Here is a 21,370-nt window from a genome sequence, read left to right as displayed (position 1 = left end):
TTGCTTTTCTTCTGAACATGCTACTGTGTGTATTGGTGAAGGGAGTTCAAGCAGCAGTTTTATTTGATCCCTGGTAAAGCCTAAAAGCAACCGTGCTTATTGTGCAGTGTGCCTTATGTTTGGTTATATAATTTCATGATTTATACTGTGCCAATTTTTTTTAATTCATATTGACCACATGTGTCTAATGTCAACTCACAAGATTATCTGGACTGTGGACTAACTATGCTGTAGATCCAAAAATAGTTTAGATATGTTGGATTTGGCATGGCATGGAACAGCACTTTAGAAAAATCCGTCTTTAATGTTTCCAAAGTTAGTTTGGTAATGGTGCAACCAGTTTTGCCTGACATAGAAACAAAACTAGTAAATAGTTGCTGTACAGAGCTACCCTGGACACATGTTCCTGGAACTGGAAGCACTGGGAGGCTCAGCACAGAGGCGTCCATTCTGCCTGAAGTAAGATAGGTTTCATCTGTGATCTGTGTTCTGTGGTATGTAAGCTGGTATCATGTCAAACTTGCTCAGTATTAGGCTTTGAGAAGGTTTTTTTTTTATAGCATAATATAGCACCATATAAAAACATGGACTTGGTTCGGTAATGGTACTGCATCTGATGTATAAAGCACTCCTGTTGGAGCAAAGTGTTTTGCCTTGCCGTTACTTGTTCCTGTTCCGCAGGAGTTGGTTTGGATCCAGTAGAAGTTCTGCTGAGCCAAATCTAATACAATGAAGCCAGTATTCCTGTGGTCTGTTGTTACTTTTTGGGTTCATCTACTCACTGCTGGCTGGAAAACAAGATATAGGTTTTGGGTTAGAATTAATTGTGGTTTATGTAGCAGGAGTCACTTTTCTGGTGTGTTCAGTTATAAGTTTGAAAGATGGAAACTGCAGGAGAAAACTCAACCAAAGTGAAATTTAAGGTTAGTGCTTACGTACCTCTCTTAATTGCTTAGTGTTTCTTACCTAGAATTGTCAAGGGCTGATCTCAGCCACTCTAGCTGGGTGCTTGATTGCACCTCTCTCCTAGTTGTGAATGTCTTGACTGTTGAAGAGCTACAGATTTCTGAGAGTGTATCATAGTTACTTCTGAATCTTTCACGTGCAACAGCTCTTATAATCCTGCAATGTAGAGTATTATTTTGGGAATGTAAGATGTGTGTTAAACAAATTTAATGATTATCCCGAAAATGTAATGCGGGAAGTAACTTATCTCTGTTTGTTCTGACCACAACGGGTCAGCCTTACGTTCCATAAGTGGGATTACATTTTGTGCTGCTTTGCACAGGGATGGTGATGTGGATATGTTTTTTAAATGAAACTTTTCAAGGTACGTTGTTCTGCTACAGGCTGTATCCTTCCTCTGTGCTTCTATACTTTCTTTTCAGTACTGGTGCCAATTTTTTTTCTTTCATGGCAATAAATATAGCTGCCTAACATTCAGTTTTTCAGCACATTCTCTGCTCCTAATGAATGTGATCATTTACACAGTGTCACTGTAGCATTGACATGCTAAATAATTTAGTGAGCTGTGGCAGGTAGACAGCTCTGTGGTGTCTATGTTACTATGGCAATACATTTGCTTAATGTAAATATTAGTCATTCTGACCATATGAATCTCAGGGCTTCTGACATTATTAGCCGTCTTTGGGAGGTGGGAATCTGCATGTCTGAAAGAAAAGTTGTTCTGGAAATATTAATAGTTTAAAGATTGCTTTCTTTTTTTCATAATTCCTTCTGCTTTCTGACTGAGCTACATAATCTATTGATCATAATGAACAGAGGAGAACATTTCTCCCATTTCTTTATCATGGTTCTAATGCAGCTCTATTATAAAGAAATTAATAACTGTATTCTGATCCTCTAAAAATTCAGATGACTGAAATGAAAGGAAATAGGATCTTGAGAACCATCAACTTTATTCTCAGTCAGAGAGTCAAGACAGTTCTTGAACCACAAGAAATAAAATCAGACTTGGAAGAAAAATGTGTGGAGAATTAGATCTAGCCATGGCTTGAAAATTAAAGTAAGCCTGAGAGGCTCTTCCATCTCCTTTTTGAATCCCACCAAGTATAGAATTACTTACAAAACCCCTCATTTGTCAGAAAATTAATGACTAAGCAATATGGTGATGAAACTTGTTTTTAAATGTTTGTGTAGATGGTTTTCTAGTCCATTTTTGTGGACCATTTCCAAGGAAAGAAACCACCTTCTAAAAGTCTTGTCTCAAAGGCCAGTTTAGTTCTGATTGTATGAATTATTCTTTGTCTGTTATGATCTGCCGGCACTTATGAGGCAACAAATGGAAGTGGTAAAAGAATTAGATCATTCACCTTTTCTAAGGGTGATATAGCATCACAGTTTGTCAGTTGATAGTCTATATAAAGCTTCAGTCACTTCAAATCACAAATACTGAATGTACACCAGTATTGTTCATGCCTCTTTCTATACTGTTTTAAACCTCTGCTTGTTAAAGTGCTAAACATAAGATCAATGTTGAAAAGAAGATTTTGCTAGAATGTGCTCCCGACTCCCACGTATAGAATTGTCCCCCACCTTCCTGCCAAACATCTGTAGTGCAAGAGAAAAAAACATAGTAAGCAGTGAATGATATCTTTAATTATTTGTAGGGTAGATGATAGTGGAGGGTTCTGTGTGCTGCAGTCTGACATCCATGCTTAGCACCTATCTGTGTTTGGCCCATTAACCATCAAAAAAGGAAATAATAAAAAATACAGAAGTAGCCAAGCACAGACTTCTGAGTTCTTTGTATTTCACAGAAGACTCTTTGCTGGACTTGAATAAATGTTCTTTATTTTTCCTGTCTCTGAGATGGTAAGACTTCAGCTGTCAGTACTTGCATGTAAGGTAGAGTTCCTTACTAGACAGGAATACAAACTAGAGTTGTTAGTTGCCTTTCCATGGCACTGTTGCTCACAAATGCTAGTCTGGAATTCAAGTTAACTTGGGAAAATTAATTATTTACCACTTTTCCTGACAAGGCTGCCTGTGGGGATACTGTGCTGCTGCTGTCTCTCTTGTAAAAATATAATATGCTTTAGATGCATCTCTTGTTTATAGATGCAGGGAAGTATTGAAGCATTTAGATTCAGAATACCGACCCAGTATTAGTGTAGTTGAAAGAGTAATTGGAGCAGCCTCTCTGATTATTCTTTTAGTAAACAAGCCATACTCATAAAATGGCTTGGGAAAAACCACATCTACTGCAATGTATTGAAGGAAAAAGACTGCAGAGCTGCTTTGTCCTCTGTGGAATAACCTGTGTAGAGAGAGGAGCTCCTATGGGATCAGGCTGGCAGGATTTTCCTTTAGGGAAAGAGGCTTGGTGGTTCCGCTTTTCCAAAGTCACAAGTATCCATCTTCAAGACAGATGGGAGGGATCCTTTGAGCACTCACCTCTCCTTTCCAGGTTGGCTTACAGGCCACCAGATCAGACTGAGGAAGTTGATGAGGCCTTCTATGCGCAGCTGAGAGTGGCCTCACAGTCACAGGCCCTGGTTGTTGTGGGTGATTTTAACTTCCCTGATGTTTGCTGGAAGGACCATTCAGCCAGCCAGCCACAGTCCAGGAGGTTCCTCCAGTGCATTGATGATAACTTCCTCATGCAGATGGTGGAGGAGCCGACTAGGAGAGGTGCACTGCTGGATCTCATCCTCACTAACAAAGAGGGTCTGGTCGAAGCAGTAAAGGTTGAGGGCTGCCTGGGTTGCAGTGACCACGAGATGGTGGAGTTCAGCATCTCGTGTGGCAGGAACAGAATAGCAAGTAGAATTGCAACCCTGGACTTTGGCAGGGCTAATTTCGGCCTTTTCAAGCAGTTGCTGGGGGAAATCCTATGGGCAAGGCTGCTTGAAGGAAAAGGGGCCCAAGAGAGCTGGATTGCATTCAGAGATTGCTTCTTCCATGCTCAGGATCAGAGCATCCCCACACGTAGGAAGTCGAGGAAGGGAGCCAGAAGGCCTGCGTGGTTGAATAGGGATCTGTTGGGTATGCTCAAGCAGAAGAGGCGAATTTACAGGTCATGGAAGCAAGGACTGGCCACTTGGGAGGAATATAAGGCTGCTGTTAGAGGATGCAGGAAGGCAGCTAGGGTAGCCAAGGCCTCCTTAGAATTACAGCTGGCGAGAGGGGTCAAGGACAGCAAGAAGAACTTTTTCAAATACATAGCAGATAAAACTAATACCAGAGGCATTGCAGGCCCACTGATGAATGAGGTGGGTGCCCTGGTGGCAGAAGACACAGAGAAGGCAGAATTGCTGAATGCCTTCTTTGTCTCTGTCTACTCTGCTGGAGGCTGTCCTGGGGAACTCTGTACCCCTGAGACCCTGGATGAAGCCAGGTTAATGGAGGAGTTTGCTTTAGTCGATGAGGACTGGGTTAGGGAACAATTAAATAGTCTGGACATCCATAAATCCATGGGTCCAGATGGGATGCATCCGCGGGTGCTGAGGGAGCTGGCTGAAGTCATTGCTAGACCGCTCTCCATCATTTTTGCCGAGTCTTGGGAAACGGGAGAGGTGCCCGAGGATTGGAGGAAAGCAAATGTCACTCCACTCTTCAAAAAGGGCAAGAAGGAGGACCCGGGTAATTATAGACCGGCAGCCTCACCTCTGTCCCTGGGAAAGTAATGGAACAGCTTATCCTTGGTGTCATCTCAAGGCATATCAGGGATAAGAGGGTCATTAGGGGCAGTCAGCATGGCTTTACCAAGGGTAGGTCATGCTTGACCAACCTCATAGCCTTTTATGAGAATGTAACAAGGTGGATGGATGATGGCAGAGCGGTGGATGTGGTCTACCTTGACTTCAGTAAAGCCTTTGACACAGTCCCTCACAGCATCCTCACAGCTAAATTGAGGAGGTGTGGTCTAGACAATAGAGTAGTGAGGTGGGTTGCAAACTGGCTTAAAGAGAGAAGCCAGAGAGTGGTGGTCAATGGTGCGGAGTCCAGTTGGAGGCCAGTATCTAGTGGAGTGCCTCAGGGGTCAGTACTGGGGCCAATATTATTCAATATATTCATTAACGATTTAGACAAGGGAATTGAGTGTACTATCAGCAAGTTTGCTGATGACACTAAGCTGGGAGGAGTGGCTGACACGCCAGAAGGCTGTGCTGCCATCCAGCGGGACCTGGACAGTCTGGAGAGTTGGGTAGGGGATAACCTGATGGAATTTAACAAGGGAAAGTGTAGAGTCCTGCATCTGGGCAGGAACAACCCCAGGTTCCAGTATAGATTGGGGCATGACCTATTAGAGAGCAGTGTAGGGGAAAGGGACCTGGGGGTCCTGGTGGACAACAGGATGACCATGAGCCAGCACTGTGCCCTTGTGGCCAGGAAGGCTAATGGCATCCTCGGGTGTATTACAAGGGGGGTGGTCAGTAGATCGAGAGAGGTCCTGCTTCCCCTCTACTCCACCCTGGTGAGACCCCATCTGGAATATTGTGTCCAGTTCTGGGCCCCTCAGTTCAAGAAGGACAGGGCACTGCTGGAGAGGGTCCAGCATAGGGCAACAAAGATGATTAAGGGAGTGGAGCATCTCCCTTATGAAGAAAGGCTGAGGGAGCTGGGGCTCTTTAGTTTGGAGAAGAGGAGACTGAGGGGTGACCTTATTAATGTTTATAAATATATAAAGGGTGAGTGCCACGAGGATGGAGTCAGGCTCTTCTCAGTGGCAAACAATGATAGGACAAGGGGCAATGGGATCAAGCTGGAACACAAGAGGTTCCACTTAAATTTGAGAAAGAACTTCTTCTCAGTGAGGGTAACAGAGCACTGGAACAGGCTACCCAGGGAGGTTGTGGAGTCTCCTTCCCTGGAGACATTCAAAGCCCGCCTGGACACATTCCTGTGCGACCTTACCTAGGCGTTCCTGCTCCAGCAGGGGGATTGGACTAGATGATCTTTTGAGGTCCCTTCCAATCCCAAACATACTGTGTGACCTGGTGCCTGGTATAGGAACCATGTGAAGAGTTCTTTTGACATAACTCACTCAACCAGTAGCTGAAAGTGTCTGGTGGAGCTCATCTGGCTTTGTGGTTTTGTGGCACTAGAACCTACCGCTGAAATAGACAGCTCATGTGTGTGTGCCTACAGCACAGATTTGTGCATGCCACCATATAGCCTTTGATTCCTATAACTGGTGGAATGCTTCCCATCAAGCCATACACCCGATCTTCTGTTTCTGAGCTCCACTGCCTTTCTTTGCTTTTGCTGCTGAAATATGGCATGCCTGTATTTTAAAGCTAGGCTGAAGAAAGGACAATGGATTGTATTACAAGCTGAATGTTTAAATCGGGTGATAAATTTAAAGGAACAAAAGTGCATTCCAAAAATCAGTTGCATTTAATGCTTCACACATGATTTGCTCAGCTAGTTTCTTTTATTGTCACACTCTAAGTACCTTTTCACTTTTCCCCACGAAAGAAAAAGTTCTGGTAGCTCTGCAGTGCCTTTTTTATGGGTGTAGTGAATGTTTGGTTTTGAGTATTACCTTACAAATAAGAAATGGAGTTGTTTTACCTGAAGTGGTTTTATGCTTTTTGTTGTCATTCTATTAGTGTATTTTACCTTGAAAAGGTAATGATGGCTGCTGTGGAGTCCTGTACCTTCCATGGCTCTCCTCACACAGGGAGAGGTGCTGCTGCTCTCATGTTGGGATGGGATGCTCCCAGAGGAACTGTGTACCTTCAGCTTGTGCTTACCAGAAATTCTTCTTGGACTGGCACACATGAGTCCTGACACTGGTTACTGTTGATCCACAGATAGCTGACACTTAATAATCCCATCTTCCCTTCTTTCCATTGCTGTCACAGGACAGATACGTTGTGGAGGTTAAAATGGAAAGAATGTTATGGCCCTTGTCCTCTTACCCTTAAGTGCTCCATTTAAGTGCTCACATTAGATAGATGTAGCATAAAAACATGTAGGATAGTATAAGGCGTAAATTGTATTTTAAGTATCCTTTACCATAAATGATGGGTGTTTTATGGGAATAGGTGTGGTTTTAACAGAAGATGGTAGAAAAGGTGAGTAAAACCAAACAAATATGGTTTCCAGGCTTTTACTGTTAATTTTGTCAGTACCTCAGCACTTTTTCTGTTTGAGATTAGAGTGTATGCCAACTGTAATGTAATATTTTGTAGACACAAAAATACTTGTCACTTAATCCTTACTGTTACTGCAATAAGACACACTGTTCAAATCATAGTAGTGAGAAATGTTTGCCTGCCTGTTGCACTGTTAGAACATGGCTTTGAGCTTTCAGAAGGGTCAGGAAAAATGCGCAGAAGGCTTGTGCTTTCTCACAGCATGAGCTCAACAGGTGTTTATTTCCAGATGCAGAACACTTAACTTCAGAGCTACAGTAATACTAAAGGATGTGATTCTAACAGGCTGCCTGGTTGTAGTTTAATGCCACTCAGCATTATAATTAGCTTTACCAGACATTAATAACTGGGCTTAATATTCAAACCATGGTGTTGGAGATAAGTGTGCCAATGAACCTTATCTGTGGAGCAAAATGTAAATTTTAACTCGTTTATCTCATTAGTCTTTAATAAGGCTATGCTTCGCAAATCACGGCTGCATCATCTGCTGATTATATCGTCTGATCTGCTAAGGAAAATAGCACTCTAATAAATAGCCATACATTGCATGTAACCCTCCCACTGGTGTTGTGAAACACTTAATGTATTTTTTTCTTCATTTAGAGGTTTGTTTTTTTTTCTGTTACTGCCAAAATATAGAAATGAAGGTAAGATGAGAATTCATTACTTGTAGACCTTGGGTTTAGAAGCGTTTTGCCAGGTAGGAGTTTCTGATGGGAACCATAAGTTTAAGTGTGTTGTCCGAGTGTGGTGTGTAGGGACTCAGAGTTTTCTGGACAGTTAAAACAGCCAGACCGTCAACTGAATAATGATGACTTGCTGCTTTAATAATCATCAGCGCTCTCCAAAAGTCTGTTGCTCTCATCTTAACAGGAGAAACTGAGCTGAGTCATTTGCCTTAGGCTTACATAAAAGGGAAGAGAATTTGAGAAGAAGGTTAAATCTCCTGGCTTGAACTCCTGTGTGTAGGCAGTTGCCACAGCAGCTCATGATGATGATGATGTCCCCAGCGTACTATTCAGAGCAAGTAAGAGGGAATTTAACAGATTTGAGCAAGTCCAGTCTTTTGGCAAGTCCAGTTAATACTTTTTCCCACCACATTACTCATACAATCTTGTCTAAGTCCAGACAACAAACTAGTTCAATCCATCTAGAAACTCTCAAGCTTTGAAGGTTTCCCAACAAATGTTCGTAAGATTTGGTGACTATGAGTGAGTAGGTACTTCTGGCATCTGAGGCAGCTTATTTGGTTAAGGTTGCTTTCACTTGGTCTTTATTTTGAAAAGATTTACACTGATCTTCTCAGGTTGAGTTCTTTAATTATTGCATCTTTTTAGAGCATCATTAAAATAGTACTTCAGATATCTCTGAAATGGTCTATCATGAGAGAATACGTTGTTCAAATGGTTGCTAGAGGTGCAAGATGAATCTCCTTTCTTATGGTCCCATGTTAAATTGACACTTAAAACTCTTTGTAGTGCTCTGAGGCACATGAGATAGGACAGCTGCTGTAGCACTGTGTTTTAATAGCAGCAGCTACAGCCCTTGTGGGTCCACAAGAGCCCATTTACTGCTTCTGGTGGTAGGTTAACTAGTCATCCATCACAGCACTGTGATTTTTTTTTTTTTTTTTTTTTACATTGATCTTATTGATAGTTGAGTTGGTAGACATATACTGTCACAGGGAAAACTCAGTTTTTCTCATCAGGGAAAACCACATCATCTTGACTCCCAGTCCTGGAGAGTTAGAGGCTGGAGAGGCATTGCCACAACCCCATCTGTACATGTTGAATCTAGTGGGTTTGAATTTTCATGTGTTGCCAACTTCGTGGACTGGTTCTTTTCCACTTAGGTGGATTGCTTTGGTATGTGTAATTGCACGTGGACACACTTTTGGTACTTGGCACTCCCAAAGAGAGTTTTTCTGCATTTTATTAATTCATTTGTCATTAGTCATATGTATTTAGTTTAGTGCTGACTTAGTAATAACACCATTTATTTTTGGTTACTTTTGCAGCACAGACATTTGATTGTATGCAAATTCTTCCATAAAGTCAATGAAGGGTCTCCTGAGACATTCTGCGACTCTCAGCACTGGAGGTTAATGTCCTTCATAGCACAAGTATGCCTGAGAACAGCAGGTGTATCTGAATGTTGACTAGTGGAGAGACTACGTGTTCTGAAACAGTGTTGAAGTACTTTATTAGCCGAGTGGCCATGGCATGAATTAAGATGTAAGTAAAATGGCATCTGGGGAGATGTAGACTTGAAGATAAAACAGAGTAAAATGTGGAAAAGCGTAAAACAGAGTGCAGAGATGGCAATATATGTGGTGACAGCAGAAATACTCTTAAGTTTTGTTTCAGCAGAGGGATAACTGGCAAACTGGCAAAATGTAATAGTTTTGTTGGTACTAAAGTACTTTCAGAACTGATACATCAAAACCAAAAAATTGATTTGACTTATGCTTTCTAATTAGCATAACCTATTTCCCCTTTTAAATGAGAGACTAAAAAAAAAAATCATTTATTGGTAATTCAGTGTCAAGAACTGTGTCCACAGGAAGAAAGTTGGCTGTCTTACTTCCAGACGTGCTGTGGTTACAACTAACACTTGAGACCTGTGCATAGAGACGTCAGGCTGTTCCTGCCTTCAGTTTGGGCTTCTCCTTTGGAGCTCTGTAAGGATGAGTGTGTTGTATCTGACTTTGCATAAGGCTCAGTTTTCAACTTTGGCTAGAACATTTATTGCAAATTTTCGAGAAGATTGTGAAGGGAATTTGAGAAATTGAAAAATTTGTCATGAGGGGAAATGGGAGAGGAGAGGTGCTGTCTGTCAGGCATGGGAGATAAAAGTATACCCCAGATACTTAAATGGAGTATCAGTGTACTGTAGCTTCTGCAGCTCTGACAACCTCAGATGGAAGGACGGCAGCAGAGGTGAGAAGCAGCAGTGTTCCCAGAGCCATACGCAGACACTCCACAGTTTTGGAGGTGTGCAGACAGGAATAAGAACAGCCTGTTGATGGGTGGAATCCCTGCTTTCCCACGCCTGTAGAAGCCTCCTTAGGTGTTACAAAATTAGATGGGAGAGGTTGTGGTTTGAGTTTCAGTTATCTGCACCAAGAAGCATTCCTGCTAGGGCTGATGTCCAACTGTCTTCTTTACTAGGCTTTCAGTGTTGATCATTCTAAGCGTTAAAAAGTTGTAATTGTAATTACATTTTATTTTTACTAGCTTTTGATATTTACCCCACCTTTTAGTAGATATTGGAAAAATCACAAATTTTGTGAGAGAACCTGTTTTTCAGAGAACGCCCTTTGAGAGATATATAGTCTTCATCTGCAATTCAGAAAGGGCTATTATTTACTTTCTTCTACTGTCCAGGGCGTAAAAGTTGCTAGTTTATCTTCATTCGTCCCTGGACTAAAAAGACACCTGTATTTCTATTAATGTTTTCCCAAAGGTGCAAAGGCAAGCCTGAAAAAAAAAAGATACAGAATTGTTATGAAAGTGTCAGATTACCTGGATCTTCTTTTTATTTAATTGTTCCTTTGATTATTTAGCAGTTTCTGTTTTGTATACTGGCAATATGTCTGAGACAAGTGTTGTATAGGTTAAATGTTCCTTTTTTTGCCAGTGCATTCGTATGTCTTAACTATCCAGGCAAGTATAGTCACTAGAATGGAAGATGCTGCAATGACTTTCAGTTTCCAGTGACAGGAGACTAGGCAGTGTAAGAGCGTAAACATATTTTTAGAGTAGAGTGGACTTGTGTTATGAGATCAGAGATGAAGAATTAATTTCTACTCTGCATAATGGACAACTTAACACTGTTTATATGACACAATTTTATTCCTAGGAATGCTGGAGAAGCTAAGAGGGAAAAACACCTACCACCTGTGTAAAATGCAATGAAACTACATAGAAATGGAAATAGAAATTGAATAACATGGGGAATTCTACTTTGATTTGGCTTTTTATGCACTAAACGTAATAAAAATGCCAACAATCCACTTTGTATTTTACTGTTTACTACCATGTGCATTAAAAGGAAAAAGTTCAACGTACATATAGAAAGCCATTATCTGTCACAGTTCACTCAACTTGCAAATCTGTACTAATATTTTTAAATAAGGTTGTCACTGGAGGAGAAGAGCCTGGTTTTTTGTGGATCTATGATCACAGATGGGGAAAGTGTGATTTTATTGATGTTCTTGACTTTGCAATAGGAATTAATATAAAACAAATCTTCAAATTCTGCTTTTCTGCTCTGACTTGAAATAGAAAGAGGGAGAGTGGTGTTTGTGTGCAGTTTCCTGTGAAACCAAATACATGGGGTTTTGTGCATTATGGGTATGGGGAGCTGGATGGACAGGATATAATTTTGTAAAGAGTATTTGTTTTGCTTTTTTCTCCTTTTCTTGTTCTTCAGTGAACAGTGTGCTATAGTGATTTGTGGGTTTCATCTTTAATAATGTTTATTCAGTATTTCTTTCCAAATGTGGCAATTGATAGTCATAAAATGACATGACAAAGGATTTTGCAAGTGCTTTTGTCTTTGCCAGGCCTGGAACATAATTGAGGACAAAGAGGTTCCCTAGCTTCTGTAGCTTTCTCCAAGCTAAATTGCAAATGTCTGATGCAAACAATGTTGGTTCTCACAGTGTTGTATTCTTTCTGTTCTTATTTTAATTTTTTTTAAAGAAGGAAAAAAGATCACAAAAGTACATTAACATACAGTAATGTCAATCCACTTTCAAAAGTGTCAGTCCACTAAATATAACATTTTAACACATCCCCTTACCTAATATCAGGCAATACATAGTACATAGAGTGACATATGAAAATGATGCTTTGGGTTTTAGTAGCTCATTAAGTTTACTAGGTTTGAGAAGTAATTTGTGATGGGCTTCAGCTGTTCTACAGTGCCATGAAACAGTTGTCCTGAAGCTGCATAATGATAAGCTTTTGCTCATTCCCTTCATTCATTTTTTCATTGTGTTACTAACAGGTTATCCCATAAGAATGTAGGAAATAATGTTGACTTGGTGGATAAGTGTCTTGGGGTGTTAATTCTCTCTAAAATGAGTGGTTTCAGTTAACCTTGTACAGAATGATAAATGACAGATTCAAGTCATCTAGTTGTTATATAATGAACATATTGAGAAGTATGAGAGGGTTTTATTGTATTGTAGTTACCTAAATTTATAAACCCATTGTTTTTCCGGGGAAAGAAACCCAACTTTGTATTGTGAATGAAGCCCCGAGAAGAGAAATGAATATGCTTCTAGGGTAAGTATTATGTTAACAATTATGCAATATCTATTCTATACATGACAACTTCGATTTTATGGCATATTCTGTCCTTTTCCGGAGCTTTTAATTTGTAAGAGACCAATAAAGAGAAGTAACGTGTGCATGTGGACAAGAGAGATGAATTCCATCTGCAAAATGGGAGTTCTTTTCTCAGTGAAAACCTGGTGACAAACCGCTGGGGAAGCTTGCTTGTCGGTTGGTTTGTTGGTTTATTGATCAAGTAATCAGGATAATCTTTATGGTGTTTTACTGCTGATTCTTGGACTGAAACTGTGTTTAGAACCTACAGAATTATCTGAGAGCTTTGAAATAAAAAAACTGTTTATGGCTTCTTTATCATGAAATGTGGACTGTTGAGAATGTGTATTTGCATGTTATTGTGGATTAGTGCTGAAAGCATACACATTGTCTTTAATGTCACTTTGTAGACTTGAGAACATTATTCTTGGGCTTCTTATGCTTATTATAATGAGTAGTTTGACATGTTATTCAAATCACTTGAAAAATTGTCTTCCGTATTATTGCTGTATACATAAAATATGTAGCTTAATCTTGTTTTCTGTAATCTACACATGATAGTTACAGGTATATTGATAACTTTTTTCTAGACCACCTTTCTCTCAGGAAGGTAGTATTTCCTATTCTGTGTGCTAGTTCTGAAAATAGTTTTAAATCTTCAGAGGATAGTGTCTTCTACTGCTTTGCTGGTCTCATTCATCTTCCTGTTGGGAAGGTTTTCTAGACAGGCAACTTAATAATTTCCTATGAATTTATTTTATACTTTTAACTTCAGATACTGTTTTGCCTTTCTCAAAACTTGTAAGAAGTTCCATTCACTTCAGCATCACAACTTCAAGAAGCATGTGGTATTTCTAAATTACGAGCAAGTTGGGGCCAAGTTTGTATGTTACACAGATGTCAGAATTATTTTAGAAATCAAAATAGATGTTGCAGATTGCATGGTTCATTTTGATTTCTTTCTTCCACTAGCATAACTGGAATGTAAAGTAGATGTTGTTAAATGTCTGTTTTCTGATGTGTTGCTCCCTCCCACTCATGGATGGTGATAAATTTTGAAATAAACCCGGTACAAATTCTCAGTAGAGATGGGGAGGTTGGCCACAACTATTTTTTCCAAATAATTCACTTCAATTATGGCAAAACAAAATTACTAGTGTAGACACAGCAGCTGATACCTGCAATTCCCTTATAATCAAGCACTGGAAGATAGCTTTCATGCAGTGACATGTGCTATGCCCTTTGGGGTTGATCTCTTTCTCTTTGAAACTTGATATGAAAGCATATTCACAGCACCAAGTTTTAAACTGAGTTCTGTTTTGCTTGTAATACCTGTCTCGCATTACAAAGTACAAAAACTGTCTCACAAAGTACAAAACCAAGTGCTTTGGTCCGTGGGCCTCAGGCGTTCTTGTGGAAACATACTTTTCTTGGGTCAGCAGTTTTGGTGGTGATTTGGGAGTGAACCAGCAAAGTTAAAGCCTTTGAACTGATTTCAGTTCAATGACATCTGACTACTTCAGTACACAGGTAGAAATGAACTTTTCTGAGCTGCTATTTTTATTTTCCAGTTTAGTTCATGTTTTTAACATCCCTTTTGCAGCAGTTGTCTGCTAGCAGCAGACAAGATAGCTCTATCATAGTGTGCCTGAGTGCTATTAAGAATAGAGAGATGTTGATCTCGGATTTTAAGAACCCTAGCTGCTATTTTATTCTCAAGATTTTAACCAACATAATCTGTGTTTTGAACCACTAATTGTTACTGAATTGTTGCCTTTCTGTAGTAGGCCAAATGTGAGGAGATCAAATACAACAGAGAAACAGGTTTATTATATTCTTTATCTCTCTCCAAAAGTAATTAGTCCTGCCACTAGAATTGCAACCTTATTTTTCCCCTCTCTAGTTTCAGGTTTATGACCTAGGGATATGAACATGTAGTTCATTCCTCCCGGGACTTTGCGAGAGTAACTTCAGAGATTGTATGCTCCTGAGTTCCAGTGAAATTGCCTGTGAGCAAATGCGTATGGTAGATGAACATGCCCTGTGGTGTATCAGGTAAATAGAGCCTTCCTTAAGGAGGTCAAGGTCTGTCAAGTATTCTGCTTTGTTTAATTACTGCTTTCTTGAGCAGTCACTGCTGTTTCTCTACCTTTGGTAAATACACCCTTTGATGAATTGTCTTTGCTGGTTAACTGCAGACCTTCTTAGACCCACTGTGTATAATTTTCGCCTAAACCATCAATGCATGTCAGACCATGCCATGAAACTGGACTCTCTGTTCTTTCATTTTGGTTGACCCACACAGCAGAAGCCCCTGAAGGCTCAGAGCTTGGCTCAGCCTGTGTCCCAGTGTACAGGCTGCCAGTGCGGCTGATGCCATGGCTTGCCCTTCCAGCGTGCACATGCATGCCACTGCCGCACTGCGGAACTGGGGCTGTCACATGAGCCTCTTGCCTGTCACACTGTTGCTGTACTTGCTGTGGGGGAATTGCCCGTTCATGTGTCTGGAGAACCGTGTATTTATTTATTGTAACCTGGATCCCCTAACATATAACACCATAGGATTACATAGATCACATTAAGAGGTCACTGGTACCCCAATTAGTTTTTTGCGCTGATCACAGAATCACAGAATGTTAGGGATTGGAAGGGACCTCAGAAGATCATCTAGTACAATCCCCTTGCCGGAGCAGGAACGCTCAGATGAGATTACGCAGGAAGGTGTCCAGGTGGGTTTTGAATGTCTCCAGAGAAGATTCCACAGCCTCCCTGGGCAGCCTGTTCCAGTGCTCTGTCACCCTCACTGTGAAGAAGTTCCAGTTTGTACCCATTGCCCCTTGTCTTATCATTGGTTGTCACTGAGAAGAGCCTGGCTCCATCCTTGTGACACTCACCCTTCATATATTTATAAACATTAAGAGGTCACCCCGAAGGCTCCTCCAATCTAAAGAGATCCAGCTCCCTCAGCCTTTCCTCATAAGGGAGATGCTCTACTCCCGTAATCATCTTTGTGACTCTGCACTGGACTCTCTCCATCAGTTCCCTGTCCTTCTTGAACTGAGGGGCCCAGATGTGACTCTACAATGAACATGTGAGTAGTGTAGATCCCCAGGGATTTGAGAAAAGATGAATTGTGTTTAACTGCAGCAGGCTGACAGTAGATGGGACAGTAAGATTTTTGTCTTATTACAAAACATGTTGTGTGTAGTTTCTCTCATGAGATAGATCTTTTTAGGCAGTCTCTGTGGGGAGAAGTCACAAGACGTTCTTACTTTCATGTTAGCAGGTTGTTTTAAATTGTGCTTGATGAGAACAGATTGATACTTTGATTAACTACATTGCTTTACAATTTGTGGTGACTTGTTCTCTGTTAGGCTTTTAAGTAGATAGATTTATCAGTGTAAAACATATCTTGTCCCACCCACACACAGAAGACATAGTGTCTTTGCAGATACAGGGTAGAAAAGATAGACTGAAGAAAGCTCACTAAATGTGAGATGTTTGCTTGAGGTAGATGAAGGACAGAACAATTGGTGGACTGCAGCATTGAAACATAAAGGAACAAACGAAGAAGGAGGATAATTGTTCATGTAGTTTAAACTGTTCCTCCAGTAATCTGCTGCAGCTTTCTTGCTAGTAGAGCTTCTGAATCTGAGTAGTACTTAACCAAAAAGAGGATCCTCTGATGCAGTGGCTTTTAACCACTGACATTTTCTCAGTCACCTACCACAGATCTGCTGCTCTCCAGTGAGCTATTTGTAATCCTTTGGCATTCTGGTGGTGAATGCACAGGCTCATTAAGGGTGGGGATGTGACTGTCCTGCATAGGCTTTGCTTTTGTAGCTAAACTTACCACAAGCGGTATGAATCGTTTCCTTTGAAAGGATTGATGTCTTCATTTGAAATACTCTTGTTAATAAAATTTAAACCCTCTTGCTGATCATAGTCTCTAAATAAGAGCTGAAAATCTATGCAGAAGACTTTCTTTTCAGGCAAAATAAACCCTGAACAAGGGTCCTTATAAATTGAAACTAAGCTGGTGCATTCTAAAATTTGCCACTAATTTTTCTCCTACCCTCCCACATCTGCTTATCAGAGACTGCAGAGATGTGATTACATAGCTATGCATAAGACCATATAATTTCCTCCTTCTTCTTTGAAGTTGTCTGATTTCAAGCCCTTTTATGTCACACTGATCCAGAAAAATGTTTTGATATATGCTGTTTCTTTCACTGCCATCAAGTTGTCTTATCTGTTATCTCCATTGTCTCCTGTGTACCTGGACTGACAGGGTAGAAAGCTTTGGCTGGTGGAACAAAAGCATCTGATAACAGAGGTACATCTGTGTTCAAGAACTGTTGGAGAACACAGCATCTTAGCCTTTCAACAGGAGACAACTTCAATAATAAAACTGCAGAGCCTTGCAGCATCTTCTGTGTCTACCATACCATATTAGCTGGTGTATCTTATGTGTGTATGTTGTGCATTGCCTGGGAAGCCCCAGTCCTGGAAACTTCTGTGCTATAATACTTTTTTTAAATTCAAAAGTGAAGCATTTGAAAAGAGACACTCTAGTGGGAGTGAACTTCACAGGGGATTCTCTGCTAGGCTGCTCTTCCAGTGTACTTTGCAGTAAAATAAGTACTTCTGTTGACTGGGGAGTCCAGCCCTGTAATCAGCTGTGGGAAAAGGGTTGATGCTTTACAGACTTCTGAAGGAAAACTGAAAACATATATCCTTCACGAGTCCAGTGACTGGCTCTGTCTCATCATTAATCTAAAGCTACTCAATGCAGTTGTGGACTGCTGCTTTAAAACAAAACAAAACCCAACTGGCAATAGATTGAATTGTACTAAAGTTTTCTGTTTTCTTCCTCCCTTCCTCATTCACTTACCATGGACTGCACAGACAGGGTAATAGACCTGTGAGTGTGACTGTATAACTTTGCTGCTGCTTAGGGAGAGGGCAGGTGCTTGTTAGTATGTTTGTATATGCAACAGTTGACCAGATTTGTAGGAAAAACAAACAAAAAAAATAACAACTAGCCACGCCCATAAAAGTTTATGTAGATACAAATTAGTTGTCTGACTTCAGAAGCTTTTGTTTGGTTACACAAAGAATATAGGAAGATCTTAGGGGAGATAGTGTCTTGTCATTTTGAACTGCAGTTCCTCATGTGTGTGATGTGTATGTGGCTGCTTCTTGTTCCATATGGGGACTGTTGAGTGTATAAACCCTTAGCAGTAGGCACAGGTACCTCGTGTAGGAGAGAAGGGATTAGAGACAAAAGTGTTGTCAGTATAGGCATGTGAAATAGCTGTGGAAAGCATATGTAAGTGGACTTGGCCTTATAATAGGGTTAAATGACTGATAGATAAGATATGGTTGGATTGCAGAAAGATTTACCTGCTAGGACGGTTTTGTTGTTGTGTGGCAGGATCAAAGTATTAAACTGAGCGGTGGTTTTTGGAAGGGGAATTTTGAATGGACTGCAGAAGGGAGTGTAATTATACCTGTCAGAACTATGAAATGATAGTGTAAAACCTTGATTGGGTTTTAACAGAGTGGAAAGGCTAAATTATTGTAAAATTTTAACCGTGAACTGGTTAAAATAAACCATTACTTCCATTCTTGGTACCCCTAAAGTTCACTTCTACTCTTTCCTCCCTGAATCAGTGTTCTATAAATTATTTTCTCAGCTTTGCACTCAGTATGGTCAGGTTATTTGTCCTGTTTAATTTGCATTAGCTTTACTTCACAGGGAATAAATGTGATGTTGCAGTTACTGCGGCACATCTGGCCTTGCAAATTAATCAAGTAAACCTACTGATCTAGTACCGAAATCTGCTTACTATGGTTATAATGAATATATTATTTCTGCTACTGCTATAACTAGAGCATACTAACTTTAGGTTGATATGTATCTTGAAAGATAATATCTCTTCCAGTTCAATTACTTTCCTTTTTTTAAACAGGTACACTGTTTTTAGGATCTACTCTGTGACCACTTAAGTTGTCAAAAGCTTTCTTTGCTCTTTGAAATACTGTTACAGAGTTTAATGTCTTTGAAGCCTACACAATCAATTAGTGGTTTGTATTATTGAGGAAATCCCAGTATCCCAAGATGCTTTCCAAAATGGAAACATTTGCTTCCTTAACAGGATTGATTTGATCTTAGAAATATGATTGCATATTGCAGTCTGCTTGTTGCTGTCTTGTTACTTCAAAATTAGAGATGATTAAAAAGCCATAGTATTTGCTGCTCTGAGGATAATGTCTGTGTTCTCTCACTGCTCTTAGATTTCTGATCAGATAGCTGGGCTAGATGCAAGTAAACTTAGCCCTTGTCAACTTAATGTTTGCTGCAGGCAAGTTGTTTTCAGCTAATGATTTGGTATTTTTATTATTCGTGTGATGCTTTGTACAGTCTGTCTATGATGACTTTGTGCAGTAGGAGTGAACATTCAGAATGAACAGAATCAAACAGATTGAATTTTACCGAGATGTTATTGTTTGTCACCAAGGAACAATAGATGTTTTTAATGATTCTTTGTTAACTAAAAATGTAAATGGCTTTAATTTTGTGATTGTATGTACGTGCTGGTAGGTGCAATTTTTAGTTAGAATACATAGACGCTGGAGATGAATTTGATATTTTACAGTGTTTGTCAATCATGTACTCCTAAAGATCTTTTTCAAGCACTGGGCTAGTGTTTGTGCATGCAATAACAGAGTAAATGGACCAGGCAGCTCAGGGGAACCCTTCTCAAAGGTCCCTATGGCTGGTAGACATTTCTAGAGTTGGAAATATTGAAAGCCCTTGCTGTTCTGATATAGTGTCATCTAATTTTGAAGATCTGATTCGAATCAAAATGCTGCCAGTTGTGAATGTTCAATGTATCTGAGAAGTCTCAAGTGTTTTAACTGGAGTGTGCCCAAATTAGGATTTAAATAGCAGGAAGCCCTTAAATAATATCATAGAATCCTAAAATCATTAAGGTTGGAAAAGACCTTTAAGTTCATAGAATCCAACCATAAAGCCAGCACTGCCAAGTCCACCACAAAAGCATGTCCCTAAGTTCCACCTTAGATATGTAAGACCTTGGGGGACTTCCTGCAGGAGAAGAGGGAACACACCCGCTTGTCTTGGAGGCCTCTTTCACAGGGGCCATATCCATTCTTTATATACAGTAGCTAGATGTTGGAAATGCTTGTGTAGGAAAAGATGTCCACGCTGCAGGTGCAGACTGTAGCAGTCGTCTGCTTCGACAGTAAGCTGTTAACAGAGGCGGGGCTTGAGTGTTCAAGAACATAGTGCTAGTTATAAATTCTTACATAAACGTCAATAAGTAAGTAGCAGTTTTATGGAAAGTGAGCTTTCCTATTGCACACACAAACCTAACAGTGGCTCTGGGCATCTGGCTGTATTTTGAATGTGTGGTGACATGTACCATTTTGGTTCACTTTAGGTCTTCCCATGGCTGCAGGGAAGTATGGCAATATTTCGGGAGTCTATAATGACCACAGCACCAGTACAGAACCTCTACCACCCAAAAAAGTATTTAGAGAGCTACAAGATAGAAGTAGTTATTTAAAGGAGGATCTGATGGGGATGGAATGAATACTGTCTTGAAGTTTGTGGAGTAGAGTCCGAGGCTGGGATAGGAAAAATGCATGAGGAAAAAAAGAAAATTGCAGCGGCTAGGTAGGACAGAGAATTATAACAGATTAGAGAAGACAGGGTAACAGGTTAGATAGTCTTGGATTTCCTGTGTGTGGTATGTCCTAGAGCTTTGCATGCATCTCAAGAGCCCTACGTCAATTATTTATTTTTTTTTTTAATCAGCATTTTTGAAGAAAGCTGTAATCTCCCTTATTGTTGTTTACTAGCTTAAATAGTGGAGTCTGATCGGAAGTTTCTGATTTTACTCATGGTATCGTACTGCTGTACTGCTGACAGAATTTGTCATGTGATATTGTGATGTGTCATGCCGATTTCTTTTATTTAAATTCTTCACATGCAAAGTCTACACTGAAATAACTCTAAGTTGTAAACTTGAACAACTTTTAAATCCCAGAATTGAGCTTGCGTCAGCTTTGCTAATTGAGTTCTCTTGCTGCACCTTATGATACCATCTTTAATTACACAATCACATTAGTTTTTCTGAAGCTGCTTGCCTCATTTAATACACAGGACAGATTTGCTCAAAGAGTGAATCAGGGCGCTGCAGTGAAGGACACTTTTGCCTGGAGGAGTCTGATGAACTTCTATAGACATAGTAAGAATTCTATTTGAAGGAGAGGGCTGACAAAGTGGGAACGGGCAGGAAGTGGACAACTGGTCTGAAAACTAAGTCGATGAAATATTCCTTTGGATTATTAAGTATGGCATTAGGCAAACTACTTAGAGCAGGCTTTTTCTATTCTCTAAGCGTGCATCTCTTTTCCGTTTTTTTGGTAGAAATGTTGAACACTTAGATCTTAAGCGAAAGTCACCAGGCACTGTGCATTGAACGTATAATGGTACCTACTTAAATCAGTAGCAATAAAGGTAGGGAGAAAAAGAAACACAAACAAAAACCCACAAACACAACACAAACAGATCCTAGGCCTCTGAAGCTGGGTTCTCAAATCCGCTTGCTACTTTGATGTCTGATTTTTTTTTTTTTTCTCACTCTCCTTTTTTTTTTTTCTTTTTTTTTTTCCCCCCCCTGTGCAGGAACATCAGTAATGTAGAAGTAGTTCTACTCATTTTTACAGACCTCTTTATCAAGCAGCAGATACTGGTAGGTGTCTTCAAGTAAATGAGCATATGAACCAAAATGCTGGGAAGGAGAGTGCTTGAAAGTGTAAAGCCAGTGTGAGCATGGAAGGGATAGGCAGGTGAGAAGTGCGAGTGGAGTTGTG

General features: G+C 40.2%; 1 protein-coding gene across 4 annotated transcripts in view; it reads left to right on the top strand.

Annotated features, from left to right (window-relative positions):
* The window catches only part of FHIP1A (FHF complex subunit HOOK interacting protein 1A), a 100,220-nt gene that overhangs the window by 29,656 nt on the left and 49,194 nt on the right, over positions 1-21,370 (top strand). The gene's annotated exons all lie outside the window — the stretch shown is intronic.

Source organism: Patagioenas fasciata, chromosome 4, assembly GCF_037038585.1.
Source record: "Patagioenas fasciata isolate bPatFas1 chromosome 4, bPatFas1.hap1, whole genome shotgun sequence".
Classification (NCBI taxonomy): Eukaryota; Metazoa; Chordata; class Aves; order Columbiformes; family Columbidae; genus Patagioenas; species Patagioenas fasciata.
Note: the sequence above shows the minus strand (reverse complement) of the source record. Positions and strands in the feature narration are given on the sequence as shown.